Consider the following 18,244-nt stretch of genomic DNA (forward strand, 5'->3'; position numbering starts at 1 on the left):
TACATACACCCGTACAAATACAGAGCAGGTCACTTGGTGCTACGCAATATTTTACATAATTTGGCTAGACTGTACTAATTTAAAAGGCCACCAAAGACACCAAAACGTCAAGCTCCTGAAACCACTCTGGTGGCTCAATCATGTGCTTTAGCTGCATCCCGCGTGCACGTGAGACTTTCAATTAGGTATTGTCTTGCCGACCTAGCATCTACGCGGGCATTCCTGACATCCAGGCGTGTTTTCCACACGCTGTTCATACACAAAAACATTATCGTGTTAACCGGCACTCCCTCTGCGTCTGCGCATGGGAAGAAACGAATACCGAAAGGGCTCATCGGCAGTTCTTCTTTAAGAGTTCCTTTGAGAACGTCCCACAAAAAAAAGGAGTCATGGCAATCCAGGAAGATGTGCTCGATATTTTCAGATTTGTTACATATGATGCAGTTAACAGACCACTGAACAAAGAAGCCTTTACTTTGTAGCCATGGCTTCACAGGGAGAGTGCCAGAATGCAATTGAAAAAAAAGAATGTTTTCGCTGAAGGTCTAACAGGCATTTTTTTCAAGCGTTTCAACACATTGCGTTCAGGTCCTAAGTTGTATATCGTGCCATATACAGGAAGCGGCAAGAAAACATCTACAAGATCCCGATAAAGTTTATTTCGCGTCACAGAAGACAAAAATTCATTCGAGAAATGTGCTTTCGGTAATTAAAAGGACATAACAACTTCCTTCAGAAAATCAATTGGGCGTTGGTGTTCGTTCACTTCTTGATGAGACAACCCACTCAGGCAAGGAAGAACTAAATCTCACTTGAATAACAGTACGCAGAAATATATCACTTTGATCCCGTAAGAAAAAGAACCTACTTACGATCTGTTTCAAAAACAAATGTGTTAGCACCAGTCCCCCATTCTTCAACGAATGAAACAAGTAACATCGGCTAGTTTCTTTCCCAAGTACATCCCCATATAGATATATATATATATATATATATATATATATATATATATATACTGCAAAATCTCTATTAAATTTCTGCACCGAAACAAGCAAGCAAGCGGCTTTCAGGGATTCAGGGAGCGGGAAAATGTTCTCTAAACGGGCCCAAGGCAGGCGCGGAGGTGCGCAGGCGCAGACGACCCGAGCCTCTGCACTCCGCCAGTAAGGTGGCGCCATCTAGCTAAGGCACCTGCAAACGCAGCGTGCGGGGGCGCAGACGACGAGATGCGATTTAGACGAGGCGCGCAATCAACGCGAACCCCAGCCTCTGCCGTATGGTGGCGCCATCTAATTAAAGTGCCTGCAAACGCAGCGTGCGCAGGCGCAGACAACGAGATGCGATTCCGACGAGGCGCTCAATCAACGCTATCCCGATGTGAGATGTGCGCCACGTATTCTGGATACCTCTTCGGTACACGTTATGGCGTCTCCTCGCAAGGTATACGAACCGCTGCTAAAGAAGCGAATCGTAGAGATACGTGCGCGGCTACAACCAGGCATCATCGGGCTAAGCGGACTACTGTGCAGAGAGCATTACAAGCCACAAATCGCCGTCGACGCCGGGCGGAAAGTTCAGATCGTTCTCATCAAAACGAGGCGAAGAGACTGCCGCGAAGACCCTGTTATTCGTGGTGCCGAAATTGGAGCTATTCTTGAGCCACTCCACCAGCTTACGATGTGACTGTGCTGCGTGTGCCGCGCAGGCCTGCTACTATTTTAACAAAACGTCGTTTAATGCATTGCGTCAGAATAGTAACTGGATAGTCAATGTATTTCTACGGAAAGTTCTGGAACATATATCTTGAAAATGGTGTCATCCTGAAAATTAGTTCCGAGTGGATCCGCCTAGCGAACTCCCCTATTACTATTTGTAAATTGCAATATTTGTCGCAGGCTAATTAGTTAAAAACGTAAATAGTGAATTTTTTTTTAGTTCGTCGATTATGGATTTCGAATTCTCTTGCAAGTTATGACCGCCTCTTCCAGCAAACTAGCTCAGGACTACACTTTTGCTATATGCCACAGGCGATTTTTTAAAATTGTTTAAGGTCTTCGCAGAAACACTCGGTATACACTTCAGCATTTGAGCAAAACAGTGTGTACTGTTAGAGGCTTGTGAAAGGTGTGTTGTTTCCATACCCTCACAGCTTGGTTTGGGCCTGCTACCGTCGTTCATTACGGAAAAGAAGCTCCTAGCCGACATCGTTCCTGTAGACATTGTGGCAAATACACTGATATGCGTTGCCTGGCATATTGCTACAACAAGGTAAGCACGCCATACACCGTCGCAGGATATATATATATTGTAGTGAGACGAATGCCCGGCGCTGCAGGCCACATCGCCAGTCATCAGGGAAGCGCGAGCTCATATATATATATATATATATATATATATATATATATATATATATATATATATATAATATATATATGTGTGTGTGTGTGTGTGTGTGTGTGTGTGTGTGTGGTGTGTGTGTGTGGTGTGTGTGTGCGTGCGTGCGTGCGTGCGTGCGTGCGTGCGTGCGTGCGTGCGTGCGTGCGTGCGTGCGTGCGTGCGTGCGTGCGTGCGTGCGTGTTTCCTACCCTCGTCCTATCCTTCCAATCTGTCGGAGCTAACACGAGAAAGATCCAGCCCTGAGAGCGTTGAGTTTTCGAACTGATTTTTTTTATTCTCGCTCTGCACCTGCCGCGCGGTCGAATGCCAACTTCTTCCTTGACGGGCGCCGCATGCTGAGGCGCTACAGGGCTCCCCCCCCCCCCCCCCCCCCCCCCCCCGTAGAGCGTGAGCCATTGTAGTCTCCCAGTCAACTTGCTTGGATGTGGGCATCCAGACTGGAGATGGAAGCTCCGCGGACACGAGAGCGGCAATGTATGCAGGTTTTAGTCGATCGGCAGCCACGACGTCTTCACGGCCGTTGATCTCCAGCGTGAACGTCTTAGGTGTACGATGCATGTACGCGAAATGGGCCATCATAGGCCGGTGTGAGTGGTGGCCGTATTTGGTCACGCCGAACGAAGACGTGACTGCAGTCATGCAGATCCTGGCTGACGAAGACAGACTGGGGGTGTCGGTCGGCAGGAATTACAGGAGCAAGGTCGTGAAACGTGGTGCGTAGCTCTCGAATGTACGTGGAGGCATCATGAGTGGAAGGGGGCGACGTGGCTCGAAGAATTCCCCTGGAAGACGCAGAGACACGCCATAGACTAGATCGGCTGATGAGCAGCCGAGATCCGTCTTCAATGCTGATCGGATGCCCAGAAGTACGAAGGCGAGGTGATCAAGCCAACGTTCTCTTGGCTGGTGAGCAGTGAGGGCAGCTTTCAGTTGTCGATGAAGCCGTTCGACCATGCCATTGGCTGAAGGATGGTAGGCAGTCGTGTGGATGTGTCGAATGCCCAAGATATTGGCAAGTGCGGCGAAAAGGGCGGATTGAAATTGACGACCGCGGTCGGTGGTGACGACAGAAGGGCATCCAAAGCGTGATATCCAGCCGTTTGTAAAAGCCTTAGCCACTGTCGGTGCTGTAATGCCGGAAATGGGAAACGCTTACGGCCATCTGGTGAAGCGATCCACACATGTCAGTAGGTAACAGGCCCCTTGTGACGGTGGAAGAGGGCCGACGATGTCGAGATAGACGTGAAAAAACCTGGCGTCGGGAGGCCGAAAGGGAGATGGTGCCGTGACCGTGTGACGGTGAATTTTAACACGCTGGCACTGAAGGCAGGTTCGCGCCCAGCGTCGGACGTCAGCATTGATGCTTGGCCAAAGGAAACGAGATGTGAGTAGCTTCTGGGTCGCACGAATACCCGAATGGCTCATGTTGTGCAATTGATCAAAAATTGCACGACGAAAAGCTGTAGGCACGAAGGGCCGAGGAACACCAGTAGACGTTTCGCACGTTATTAATGAGGTAGAAAATGGAAGTAGGCACTCCGTGACAGATAGAGACGTGGATGAAGAGCGAAGACTATGCAGCTCAGGATCGTTCCTCTGGGCTAGCTGCTAGCTCTTCCATGTCTAGTGGTGGCTGGGTCGACAAGGCATCGATGCGTGAGAGTGCATCAGCGGCGGCATTTTCCGGCCCGTGGACGTGTCTGAGATCCACGGTGAACTCGGAGATAAATCATAATTTATGGATCTCCCTTGCAGTGTAATTGCCGTGATTGCGATGGAAGGCAAACGTCAGGGGCTTGTGGTCTGTAACGACGTAAAAGTCCCGGCCCTCTAGTAAATGGCGGAAATGTTTGATGGCGAGGTACACCGCAAGGAGTTCTCGGGCAAATGTACTGTATTTTTCTTCCGGTGGTTTGAGTTTTTGCGAGAAAAAACCAAGGGGCTGCCAACCTGATGGACGGATGGATGAGGCTGAACCCTTTAAACCGGACGGTGGCATACGCCACCTAGCCATGACTATTAACATATTTTGTACTTTGTGGTGGGTGAAATTTCACCCCTGCCTTGATTTTATCCAACAATCAGATAACCTCTGTTTGGTTATTTCTACCCGCTTAAAGTCTATTTTGCCTTCACTGTCCCTAAACCCCAATGCTTTGAAAAAATCAGCCCCGTTGCCTTGCACTGTAGGGTTAAGCCCTTTACAGAAAAGTATGAGGTGTTCAGCCGTTTCCTCTTCTTCTCCACATGCACAGCACAACGTGTCTATACCTTGGTACTTGACTCGGTACATCTTAGTCCGCAATACTCCCGTCCTGGCTTCAAACAACAAAGAGCTTTCCCTAGAATTATCGTAGATATTTTCTTTGGCAATTTCTTGCTTGAAAGTTCGGTATGTTCCCAGTGCTGAGTTCGTCTGCATCCCTGTTTTCCACAGACCCCTCTCTGTTTCCTTAACCTTTTTCATAACCGCTGTTTCCTGGTTTGAATCCTTCATGCAGTCCAAATATTTGATTGACAGTTTTCTGGTCAGCTTCCTCCTTTTTGTATCAACATTCCTCATGTACAAATAACTGAAAACTCTCCTTTCCCACCGCTTTTCTGCCATTTCTCTCAATCGCTCCTCAAATTCTATCTTGATGCTGGCTTCCCTGCCCTCGAGTGACGTCCATCCCATGTCACCCTGTACCCCCTGATTTGGTGTATTTCCGTGTGCTCCCAGAGCCAGTCAACCTACCCCTCGCTGCTTAACTTCCAACCTTGCTCGAACCTCTGATCTCATGCACAGGACCGCATTGCCGAAAGTCAAACTAGGGACCATCACCCCTTTCCAAATCCCTCTCACCACTTCGTACCTATTGTAATTCCACAGTGCCCTATTTTTCATCACAGCTGCATTTCTGCTACCTTTAGCCGTCACATATTTTTCATGTTCCGTTAGGTACTCACCCCCATTGTTTATCCACACTCCAAGATATTTGTACTTATCCACCACCTCCAGCGTAACCTCCTGTATCCTATGCTCGCTGCCCTGATTATCATTAAAAGTCATGACTGCCGATTTTTCTTTACTAAACTTCAAACCTAAGCTATCTCCCTCTTTACCACAGATGTCCATTAATCTCTGCAAGTCTTCCTTGCTGTCAGCCATAAGTACAATGTCATTCGCATACATCAGTCCTGGTAATGACTGTTTAATCCATTCTCCTTGCTTGAAATAGGAAAGGTTGAAGCCAAGTCCGCTCCTCTCTAATTTTTTCTCTAATCCTTGTAAATACAGCATGAACAACAGAGGTGACAGAGGGCACCCCTGCCTAAGCCCCTGCTGTATCTCTATAGGCCCAAATACCTTGTTTTCCCATTTTATAAGCACCTTGTTACTTTTATAGATATCTCTTAAAAGATTTCTTACTCCATCTTCCACCTCTAGAGTGCCCAGTATGTCCCACAAACCCTTTTGGATTACACTGTCATAGGCTTCCTTGATATCCAGAAAGGCAAGCCATAGGGGCCTGTGTTCCTTTTCTGCTATTTCAATACACTGTGTCAATGAGAACAGATTATCTTCTAACCTTCTTTGTTTTCGGAACCCATTTTGTAGTTCCCCCAGCACCTCCTCGCTCTCCACCCATGCCTGCAGTCTGTCCTTTATAATCTGCATCACCACCCTGTAAACCACTGACGTCACTGTTATGGGACGGTAGTTGTTTATGTCGGCTTTGTCCCCCTTTCCCTTATATATCATGCTCATCCTGCTCAGTCTCCACCCGTCGGGGGCTTTACTGTCCATTATCATTTTGCTCACTGCCTCTCTTAATGCTTTCTTAGATTTTGGGCCCAATGTCTTTATCAACATAATTGGGATGCCATCAGGACCTGTCGACGTGCTACTAGGAACCCTCTTCTCTGCCCTTTTCCACTCGCTTTGTGCCAGTGGAGCCACTGCACTGACTAGTCCATCCTCACCTGATTGAGCACATGCTATGTTTCGTTCTTTAAATTTTTCTGTCATCATTGTTCTTATATGTTCCATTGCCTCATCTCCCTCTAGTCGAACACATTGAGCTGTAACTATAAACCTCTGCTCTAGGCTAGTCTTATTACTCAAGGAGTTGAGATGTTTCCAAAATTTCTTCGCTGCTTTTCTATCCTTTTTGTTTACTTCTGACAACCATTGGCTCCCCTTTCTTCTGATCTTCTCATTGGTCAAATTGGATGCTTCCCTTCTACAGTTTAAAAAGTTATTCCATTTTCTGCCTACATCAGCTTCTGGTTCACCCCTCTGCTTTGAATATCTGTGTTCCCTGGATGCTTCCTGACGTTTCTCTATGGCCTTCTTAACCTCCTCATCCCACCAGCTCTTGGGTTTACGTCTTCTGTTCCCTTTTGTCCTGACTCGTACCTTGGTAAGCTCTAGCTCAAATAGTCCTGTTAAATTTGCATATGTCCATTCTGTTTTTGTATCCTCTGAAATTACTTCCTCAATTTGCTGGGTTGCTATTTCAAGCTGCTTTTCCGAGTAAAATATCCCACCAGGTTGTTTATCTTGCCTCCTACCTACTTTCATTTCCCTTCTAAAACTCACCTTAATACGTTTGTGATCACTACCTAGACTTCTGGAGCCATATTCATCTATGCTCATTACATTTAGCCTATCGTGCATCCTATGTGACATTAGTGCATAATCTATCGTCGACTGCAGGCTCCCTACCTCCCATGTTATGTGCCCTTCACACTTCTCAGTACTGTTGCATACAACTAAGTCATGCATTTCACACATATCCAGCATCATGTTGCCTGTTGAGTCTGTGTACCCGTCCATGTCTTCTATGTGTGCGTTCATATCTCCTAGTATAATAATCTCGCACCCTTCTCCTAGCTCATTAATGTCACTTGACATGCATTCCAGCATTTTTTTGTTTTCCTCTTTGGCATTTGCTCCTGTCCACAGGTATACAAAGCCAAGGAGTGTCTGCTCTCCTGCAACTCTCCTGCGTGCTGCTCGAGAACAGCGCCAACTGCCACACTCGATGCATCGGTGATGAGACGAATTGGGGCATCAGGAACGGGATGTATGAGCATGGTGTCGTCTGCCAGAGCCTTTTTGGCAGTGGCGAAGGCAGATGCAGCATCGTCGGTCCCTTCCAGCGGCGCAGCCGGGTCTTTTTTTATGGCTAATAGGTCGGTCAAGGGCTTTAGGAAAGTGGTACACTTAGGAAGAAAGTGGCGATGGAAGTTTAGTAGGCCCAGGAATTCTCGGAGTCGTTTCATTGATGTCGGGGGTGGAAAGTCTAGGATAGCCTTCACTTTGCTGGCGAGCGGTTGGGTACCCTGTGGAGTGAAAAAGTGGCCTAAGAACTCGATTGTAGCGACGCCAAAGACGCACTTTTAGGGATTAATGACGAAACCGTAATCATCCAGACGACGAAACAGGGTGCGCAGGTGATCTTCATGCTCAGGGCCCGATGAGCTTGCGACCAGGAGGTCATCAAGGTAGGCATATACGAAATCGAGACCTCGCGTGACCTCGTTGATAGTGCGCTGAAAAGTCTGTGCTGCGTTGCGCAGTCCAAAAGGCATCCTTACATATTCGAACAGACCAAATGGGGTGGTGATGGCCGTCTTTGGAATGTGAGCTGGGTTCTACAGGAATCTGATGGTAAGCCTTCACTAAGTCAATCTTAGAGAAGATCGTGCACCCAGCCAAATTTGATGTGAAATTCTGTATGTGAGGAAGTGGGTAGCGGTCTGGTAAGGTGTGGGCATTGAGAGGGCGGTAATCCCCACATGGTCTCCAGTCGCCAGGATCTTTCTTCGGCACCATGTGGAGTGGCGATGTCCAGTTGCTGGAGGAAGGCCGCACAATGCCAAGTTCAAGCATGTGCTCAAACTCACGGCTGGCGATGGTGAGGCGTTCTCCAGATAGTCGACGAGGCCGTGTAAAAATAGGAGGTCCAGTGGTCACAATGTGGTGAGTGACGGAATGCTTCACCGGTGACTCTCTGGTGTGCGGCTTCGTGATGTTGGGGAAGTCAGCGAATATTTTTGCATACGGCGAAGCTGGTGTGAGAGCTCGAAGGCTCGTTGACGAGGAAGTGCAGAGTATACCGTTGATGGATACGCGCGTGTTGAGATCGATGAGGCGATAAGCATGCATGTCCACAGCAAGGTTGAAAAAACTGAGGAAGTCAGCTCCTAAGAACAGCTTGCGAGACGTCAGCGATGATGAAAAGCCAGCGGAACGTACGGCGTAGTCCAAGTTCAAGTGTAAGAGAGCGTTGGCCGTATGTGGGAATGGTGGAGTTGTTGATCGCTTGGAGTGGGCAGGTCTTGTTCGTTGCGACGGCGATCTGCACAGGAGGCCGGTATGACGCTCCTGTGTCGACGAGGAAGCATGCGCCGGTGATCTTATCGAAAACATAGAAAAGGCGGCATGACTTTCGACCAGTACCACTTGCCGCCGTCAGTGGCCGGTCCTCGCATTTCCCGACCAGGAGCACGGGCGAGTGCACTTGCGAGCAGAGGCCCCAAATCGGCGGTAGTACCAGCACATGGTCGAGGACGAGCCGTCCCGTGGCGCGTCGGTTGCCTGAAGTCCCGGAGAGCGTGGAGACGTCGAGGAGCGACTGTGGAACTGGAACCTGGATGCCGATCGGCGATGCGCAGGTACGAAGTCATCGAGACGTCTGACAAGGGCGTCGAAACGGTTGTCGATGCTCGCGAGAGCGGGGTCTGCAGCGGTGGCCGGTGGCGACGTGGTCACGGCGTTGAGGCTATGTGCCCGCGAGTAGTCTGCTACTCGATCAGCCATTTCAGCGAGCGTGTCTACTGGGACGTCTCCTGCAGCGACGAGGACCGGGACCATGCTCTGCGGTAAGCGCTGGAGGAACAATTCTCGCAACAGCTTCTCCTCTTGAGGGGCGGAGGTCCCGCCAATGAGCTGGCGCATGCGTCGCAGGAGCTGGGATGGGCGACGGTCACCGAGCTCTGTGGCCGTGATGAGCTGTTGGAGTCTGGTGTGTTCAGACTCGGATTTGCGGGAAATTATAGCTTCCTTCAACATGTCGTAGGGATGACTCGGGTGCGGCGAGGCTAAAATATCTGCGAAGTCTTCGGCTACGTCCGGAGGTAAGGAGGACACCAGATGCCAGTACCTGGTCTGTTGGCTGGTAATTTGCCGTAGACGGAAGTGCGCCTCGACCTGCAGTAACCATGTGCAGGGGTTGTTAGGCCAAAATGGTGGCAGGTTGACGTGTTTATCGCAGCCACCGCGGCACTGCTAGGTCTGGCGTCTTCTTGGGCGTCAGGACCGGTAGGCTGGGTGGAAGAGCCGGCGGGATCCATGCGGGATGGTTGGGGTTGCGTGTTCTTCATCGGGTCACCATTAACTGTCGGAGCTAACACGAGAAAGATCCAGCCCTGACAGCGTTGAGTTTTCGAACTGATTTTTTTTATTCTCGCTCTGCACCTGCCGCGCGGTCGAATGCCAACTTCTTCCTTGACGGGAGCCGCATGCTGAGGCGCTACAAATCTATTCTACGGTGATTGCTCATCATATACTCTGCCGCACTCAAGCTGCCGTCTGAGTGATGACAGATAACTTTCATTAACGAAGAAACTGCCAAAGTGGTTGTCATTTCCTGACAACTGCCAACGAGGGTATTCACAATGCCACACTGTGAGCGGCACAGTGTGTTATGCATTCCGCACCCATTTACATTGGGAGAGGACAGGCGCGTCACTAGTCTGTGTTCTCGCTATGATTTTAGGGGCGAAGCACCTTAGGGCCGAGCCTTGTCCCTCCTTCGTCGTCCATCGTCCGTAGCTCTGGTTTGCATGGAGTCCGCTAGGGGCACTGCGGTGCACAAGGGCTATAAAGCGCTCGTTCCCGACGCGCGCTCTTTCTCTCTTCAGCCAAGGATGATAACGGTCGCTTCTGATAACGGCGTGCCCGCTATGGATGAAAAGGCGAGAGTGGCGGCTCAGCTGCAAGCGGATTCGAGGGCTCGCAAAGCTGCTGCAACATGGCGACGCAGACAACAAGCGGACCAGGAGTCTAGGGCGCGGGAAGCTGCAGGAAAACGGCAACACCGGCAAGCGGCCCCGGGCGCTGAGGGCTCGCGAAGCTGCAGCAGTACGGCAACGCCAACAAGCGGACCCGGAGCTGAGGGCTCGCGAAGGTCGCGCTTGAACCGAGCATCTGCGCCACCAACCTCAGGTAGAGAACGCTTCCGGCGTTTTGCCGCCGCTTCCCGCGCTCACGCCACCTCTGGGTCCGCTTGCCAGCGTCGGGGGATTCACGGTTAACCGAATGATCCCCGGTGCTTCGCCCACTCATCATCATTCACTTCGTGGATATGCGATGATTTCTTTCGTAATAACCTCACCGTTCCCCACATTGTTACACATGTAACTTATCATGACCATTTCGCAAGTCCACTGTTTCACACTTGATCGGTTGTCTCCTATTGCAGGCCAACGTACATGAAGGTGTACCACTGCACGAGTGGCACCCTGCAGCAACACACGTGGGCTGAAATGGCTGAAACGTTGCAGAAAGCCATCTTGCGACATCCACTGCCAGGTGCCACCTTCTACCCTAAAGTCTTCGTGACCAACAGCCAGCTGTGGCACAACATCCACCTCTATTGCCTGCGTTATCTGCCTGCGAGCGCCGCTGACTTGGCTTTGAAGCTAATGAGAAGGGAGCCAAGGTTGGTATCACCTACTGTATAGGCATGCGCGTTCTGCTACGCTAATAATTCTCAGCAGTAAGGTCTGTAACACGAAATAACTAGTACTATGTCTACCATTCCAGCTTTCTTTCCTTTTCCTTTACTTATCGACAACTACAATAGGTCGGAAGTAACAGAAACTGTGTATGCAAAAATGAACTTTTATTGCGATAGCAATTATATGGACACTCTAGGCGAATTTCCGCCGTCGTCGTCACCGTCGCCGTGAGGCTCCGTATAAAGTCCACGGGCGATAAAATCGTCGCCGCGCGCGGTACGCTGTATGAGCGAGTGAAAGCATACGACGGTGAGCCGGCAATCGCGGCTCGCGCACACAAGGGCGGGAAGCGGGAAGGAAGCCCAGTCTTGAAGGCCCAACCGCATGCACGCGATATTCAAGCGACAGCGACAAGCGACGCGACAGGCACACCTTGTCGCGCTGTCGTGTCGCGGCGTGGAGCAACCACATGAACGCGACATCGCGAAAAAGAGTAGCGACGGATGTACATTGTTGTGCGAATAAATGTTATCTTGCGCGCGTAAAGAAATCTCAATTTTATCAAAGGTCAATGTTTTATCTAGACCTAGCTAAAATATGCTATCATCCCCAGTGAAAATCCGTCCCATGCATCCCCAGTGGAACTCCGTCCCATGCCGCCAGCGTAAGGTGCCGTGGCGCCATCTGTTGAGTAAAACTTAAAACACTTTCTCGGCTCTCGGTGGCGTCTCAGGCCTAACAGCGTCAAAACAAAACAACCGATCTCGATAATAACGACAAGAGAGCGCCGATACTTAGTCTTCAGCTAGCGATGAGGTGAAGCGATGACTGATTGTACTATTTATTTTTTGCTGTCACAGCAGAGAACAAGTTGCAAGAGCGAATTCAGATCGAAGCGGGCAGACTGATTGCTGCCATGTTGTTGTGCAATCGCTGTCCCCAGCGGATGTCGTCGCGCTGACTTCCGGGCGACAAGCGATATTTTCTGGCTGGCCAGAAACCGGCGACACGACCAGCGACAGCGACGGATAGCCCTCCGCGACGGCAAAACCTGTCGCTCGTCGCCGTCGCTTGTCGCTGTCGCTCGAAAATCGCGTGCATGCGGTTGGGCCTTAAGGGCGAGATACACGATGCGATTTTGCGTGCGATTCGTCGTACGACGCGCCGCATCGGCCGCCGCACTCAACAAGTTTTCAACATATTCTCCTGCAGGTGGCGGCGGACCGCCGCCGCCGCATGCGACCAACCTGCTGGATATAGTCGTACGACTGTGCGATCGGTCGGACGGCCGCGGCCAATGACAGCGCCGCCAGCGTGTACGTCATGGTGACGTGGTAAAGCCGGCGGGGCGGCGCCGGCGAGCAAGCGCTCCGATCGTCCCGGTGATGTTTTTTTTTTTTTTCTCCCTGGTCGAGGCGCTGGCCTCTTTGCCGCTGACGGCGTCACAAAAATCGGGTACACTTTGTTTCTGACACGAGATAACCTATAGAATGAAGTGAACTCAAAGTTGTGTATGTTATAAAACGTAGCGCTAAGTAGTAAATTTTTGACGTGGTAATGATTCGGAAGCGGTCAGCGCAGACGCCGCAGCAGTCGTCTATGCGAAGCGGCTCGCCTGACTGGCATGTTTTGTCATCGCTACTAACGGCGTCGGGAAAACTAATTATATTGCCACTTATGAGCGACATAAATGTTCAGACGTTGATTGTGTTGACGAATATGGACGCTTTATAACGAGCTGCGGACGGATCGCAAGGGCTGTCGACCCCGGATCCGACGGCCAGCGAGCTAGGCCTATATACCGTCTCCCAGCGATCGCAAGCTCGCCTGGCTTGATCGTTCACTTTCGTCCGCGCCGATAAAATCACATGTATCGCAATTTAAGCGCGACATAACTGTGTGCACGTTGTGCTGACCGACATAGGAGGTTTATTACGAGCTACAAGCGGTCGTGTCGCAAGCGACACCGGTCTCGGATTCGACGGCCCAGCGAGCTAGGCCTGGCAGCTCCTAGCCATCGGCGGCTGTCGACGGAGCCCACACTGCGGACGCGGCTTTGCGGAAACACGTCTACGCTGCACGCACAGACGCGTTTTTTTTTTTGTGATCGTTTGTGCGAAACTAGAGAACTGTGCAAATACGTTTGTTTTCACTTTGCGAAGTTCCGCAGTATTCCGAGCGTCCATGCAGGGCCGCCGGTTGTGGGCGGAGCTACGCATCGCACGTCGTTCGTACCATGTGTCCCGAATCGTCGTATGCGGCAAGTCGGACTCCGACGCGTCGTACGACGGATCGCACGCAAAATCGCACCGTGTGTCTCGCGCTTTATAGTCGCGCATAACGCTCCGGAGGAAGGGTAGGGAGGTGGAGGGGCCGCACTTTACTGCGGCCGCGCGCTCTCGCCGTGCCGTAAGGCTTCGGGTGGAGAAGCCGGAGGAGGGAGCTCGCGGCGTAGAACGCCGCGAGCTCCCTCCTCCGGCTGAAGGGTTCGGCAGTGAAGGGTTCGGCAGTCACTGTCCGACTCAAAAGATATAAATAAGAAATGTCTCAAAGCCCAGTCAGCTTCCTTTGCGACAGTCCGAGCGTCTTTAGTGCGATCAAGTATTCACAGTACGAACACGGAAACCGTATCGGCCTAAAGGCCTCTCTTCCTTCCACATTTTCATTTAGTCCCTAACCGCAACTGCCTCTTGTGATACTTGATGAATTAGTACCGTCGCTAATAAGTAAGGCTCGTAAGTAGGGCGCACGAAACTCGTCCAAATTCCCAATGGCTGCTATGGTATTTACTTCTTGCTTAAACTATAACATATCCAGGTGTGCACGAGCAATGTGGGAATAGCCGTGATCTGCTCAACAGGACTCCGAACGATTAGCCTAAATCTAATTCGTACTACCACTACCATAAAAACTTGGCGAAGTGCGATGGTATATGGCCTAGAACATATTCGGTTGAGAACAATGAGCTCATGGTTAAAATTGCTCGGTCTTTTTGTTTGTAACTTCATTCTGCTTTATTCCGCAGGTTCGTGCCACTTTACAAGAAGGTTCGCAAATGCATGGACGTTGTGCAATACTTCACGACTCACGGATGGCTGTTCAGAACGAACAACGTCATGGGGCTTACACGTGAACTCACTCCCAAGGATAAGCAGGCAAGTCAAAATATGGAGAATGTACGCTAGCGCTGAATTGTGAACTGTAGAACGAACAGATAACAAAACCATCTCAGAAGCTTTGTGCTATTCTGATTCCCTGAGAAAGGTGCTGGGTCTCCATCCACATTCTAACACGATTTCTTAGTGCCCGCGAAGAAACCTCGACAGACTCAGACACACTCACACACGCAAGCTGCTGTCAGCACCTGTACGATAAAAAACATCGAACTTTTCCTTAATCCACAGCAATTTCTTTATTACCGTGGTTAGAGTTTTGTCGTTCTGGTGCATTGCATCTGGTTTTCTACTCAAGCTCACTGACGAGCGTCTTACCCTTTAACACAGCCCCCATGGTTATGATAGTATTATTGGCAATTTTAAATGCACTAGTTTCTTTAATTCTATAACGCTGGCTAATATGAGCCGACAGTGAATAAACATACCTGCTCTGCCAACCCAATATAAAATAGGGAACGCGGTTCTGTGTCATAAGTCTGCTAACAGAAACTCACCACTGAATTACCGTCCGATTTCGCTTACCATCACCAGTAGCAAACTTTGCACCAGTTGCAAACGCCCATTCTTTCCGCATTGGAATGGCCAACAGCCCTGCTTGCGACAGCTGTGGCTGCGAGGAGACGATCAAGCACCTCCTCCGTGACTGTCTCCGCTACAATGTGACAAGAAAAGTGCTCGCGACTGCGCTTGAAAAACTGGACGATCGCCCCTTCACAGAGAAATGAGTTTTAGGACACTGGTCCAGGCAGGCTTCGGCACTCAAGGCCTTAAGGGCTCTGCTCAGGCTTGTGAATTGTGCGACCGACTTTGAACATTGTAGCGCATAGAGTCGCGTTATTGTGTGAATGTTTATTACTTCAATTTTTTATTTGTTTCTTCTATCATCTTTTATTCCCTTTATCCCTTTCCTCAGCACAGAGTAGCCAGCCGGTATTTACACTGGCTCTTGACTTTCATTCCTTTTCTTTATCTCTCTCTTCTTGAGCATGTAATGTTTAGAAAGCTCGTTAATATCTTGAATCAAACTCAATTTTCACCTCACCTAAGTATGGTTTTCGCAAAACATATGCCCATGTGAAACCGAATTAGCATCCTTGCTCATACGTTACACTGTATGTTTGATCTCTCTCTTTTCATTCCTGTGTCCCCTTCTCCAAGTGCCGGGTTACAAACCGGACATGCTTCTGGTTAACCTTCCTGTATTTCCACTCCTCTCTCTCTCTCTCTCTCTCTCTCTCTCTCTCTCTCTCTCTCTCTCTCTCTCTCTGTATTTCAGATCGCGCTTCCAGTCTATTTCAGCAAGGCCTCGGACAAGGTTTGCCACAAACCAATTTTTTTCAAGCTTTCAACTGAGCAGTCTTTTAAACCTTGAGAGCAACCTGCTGAAATTGATTTAATGTTTCATTGCTGACCACTATAAATTTGTTACTGATAATAATCATGACTCGCCATTACCGAGGTTCACACTGATGTGCCTCAATGAACCGTACTAGGGCCCCTTCTTTGTCGCTTCACATTCACCTGTTTGCCGATGATTGAGTGAAACACCGCGAAATAATTAATAACTGCGACACTAGTGCTCTTTAGTCTGATTTGGAGTATGTGATTTTTCAAGGCAGCACCCCCTTTAAAATTACTACTTTACAAATCATTAGAGCGTCCTAAACTAGAATACGCTGCAGTCGTGTGGAAACCATATCATGAAAGCTTCCTTTTAGAGCGCAGCTCTAAAGCGCCCGTTCCTGCGTCGAGCGTCGGCGTCCCTCGTAACCGAGAACAGCGAAGGGTGAAAGAGCTGCCGCCGCTTAAAAATGTGCTCCGCGTGTGCCACGCCTTCCCGTGTTCACGCTTGAACAATGAGCGACGCAACCGATGGAAATGCTTCGTCTGCCACTGCTGCTAAACTAGCTGCCCGAGCAGAGGCTCAGCGTCGTCGCCGAGAGGACCCTTTCGTTCAGAATCAAATTATTTGCCACAATATATCACGAATTCAAAACAACAGCTGCGCTCGAAATTCGCATTAGGTGGTATTGTTATCGTTGGAGTTTTTTTTTTTTTTTTCGCTCGTGCTTGGTTCAATATAATTCAGTACGATTCAAATATTCTGATTTTAACCATACCGCTAGCCATAACCAAGTTAATCAGACCCTTCCATCACTTGCATCACGTAGAACGACACCACGACAGCAACCATGAGAATGGTGGTTTGTACATGCATTTGTCTGGTCTTCGTGCTTTTGGATTCAAACGTTCTTGCGGTAGAGCCTGTTTCACAAACATTATCATCGTTCTTCAATTTACAGTGACCTTATTTTTCAACCTAACTACGTGTCGCGTCTCATCTACCATTGCCGTGATGACGGAATTTGAATCAGGCAATACATTTCAATCGGCATTTTTTTTAGAATATCGCAGGATTGAAATCACCTTACTGGAGACATCGGCTCCATCGTTGATTACAAACTGCTTCGCATGGCGCTAGCTAACATTGCATAGACATTTTACAGCGAGCAGTCTGCGCACTGCGCACTAGGGTCCGCCACTGGCTAGCCGCCATTGAACGCCTTCTGAATCGAGAGCGAGCAGACATCAGCCGCCACGGGCCGCTTCAGCAGCGTTCAGCCTAGAGGCCAGAAATCGCTCGTGCAATTTAATTAAAATGTGAGACAGCAGACGTAAGACGTGCTCTGTCGTGAACTGCAGGTACTGCGACAGACACTTGATTATGTGGGATGAGACTGCGTGCGAGCTTGATTCACCTCAGCTGCACAAGGATCGAGTGCCCGCATTTATGACCCTTCCTCGTGCAGACCTTTCCGCGAAGCGAACACAACAAGCTATACCCACAGCTCTGGACAGCTCACGGCAGGCAATGAGCGTCAACCGATTTCCAGCAATGACTGCCAGCAGGGAACGTTAAGCAGTGAAAGTCAAAACGTCAGCCATAATCACACGAAAACCACTGGAAAACAAACATAATCACAGAAACTTACACACAATCATAGAAACGCACAGATATATAATCGCAGAAAATCCCACAATATCACAGAGAAACACAGCTCCGCTGTTTCAGCAGATTGCACATTGGGTGGAACTCGATTTACCTTTATTGCGATAGCATTTATATGGACACTCTAAAGCGGATTTCTGCCATCGCCGTCGCCGTGAGGTTCCGTATGACGTTAACGGCGATGAAATCGTCGCTGTGCGCCGTATTTGCTGTATGTGCGAGTGAAAGCGCGCGTCCCTCGCGCGCTTTCACGGGGAGCGAACGCACGGCGGAGAGCAAACGAAACTTTTTCCGCCGCGCGAAAGGCCGTGGTGGGACGGGAGGGAGGGAGGAAGGGGGGCGACGTTCAGCTGCGGCACCAAATGCCTATTTATATAAAAACTTTGCGAGGCGAGAAGGTGGTAAAGACGTCCGACGCTGCTCGACGAGTGTCCGGTTCTGATCTCGTCGAAAACCTCCGAGCCGCCCCCAGAGGCACCGGCAACAGTCACCAACGCCACGCGCGTTCGGTGCGAACGCGGGCAAAACGACGACGACGTCGACAACAGTTCTGCGCGTTGCTGGTGCTGCTGCATGTACAAGTTTATATTGTCGCGGGTATAAACTATTTACAGAATGTATTTACAGGAGATAGACAGCAGCTGAGAACACAGAGAGGCTGTTGCCACTTCGTCCTCTTCTTCGTCGACAATGTCCTCCCCGTAACACAACCCCCGGAGGAAAAAGCACCGTCCCGGTGATTCAGATGGGGCCATCGGTAAGGGCATAATAGGGCTTAAGCCGAGAGACGTGTACGACGTCAGGTGATGTGGAACCGCGTGACCCAACGGATGTCACTGGGATGATCTCATAGATGACATTGGTCACTTGACGTAGAACACGGTAAGGACATTTTTTAGAACGGAAGGAGTTTCTCGGAGAGCCCCAC

Source organism: Dermacentor silvarum, chromosome 4 (assembly GCF_013339745.2).
Source record: "Dermacentor silvarum isolate Dsil-2018 chromosome 4, BIME_Dsil_1.4, whole genome shotgun sequence".
In the NCBI taxonomy this organism is placed as follows: Eukaryota; Metazoa; Arthropoda; class Arachnida; order Ixodida; family Ixodidae; genus Dermacentor; species Dermacentor silvarum.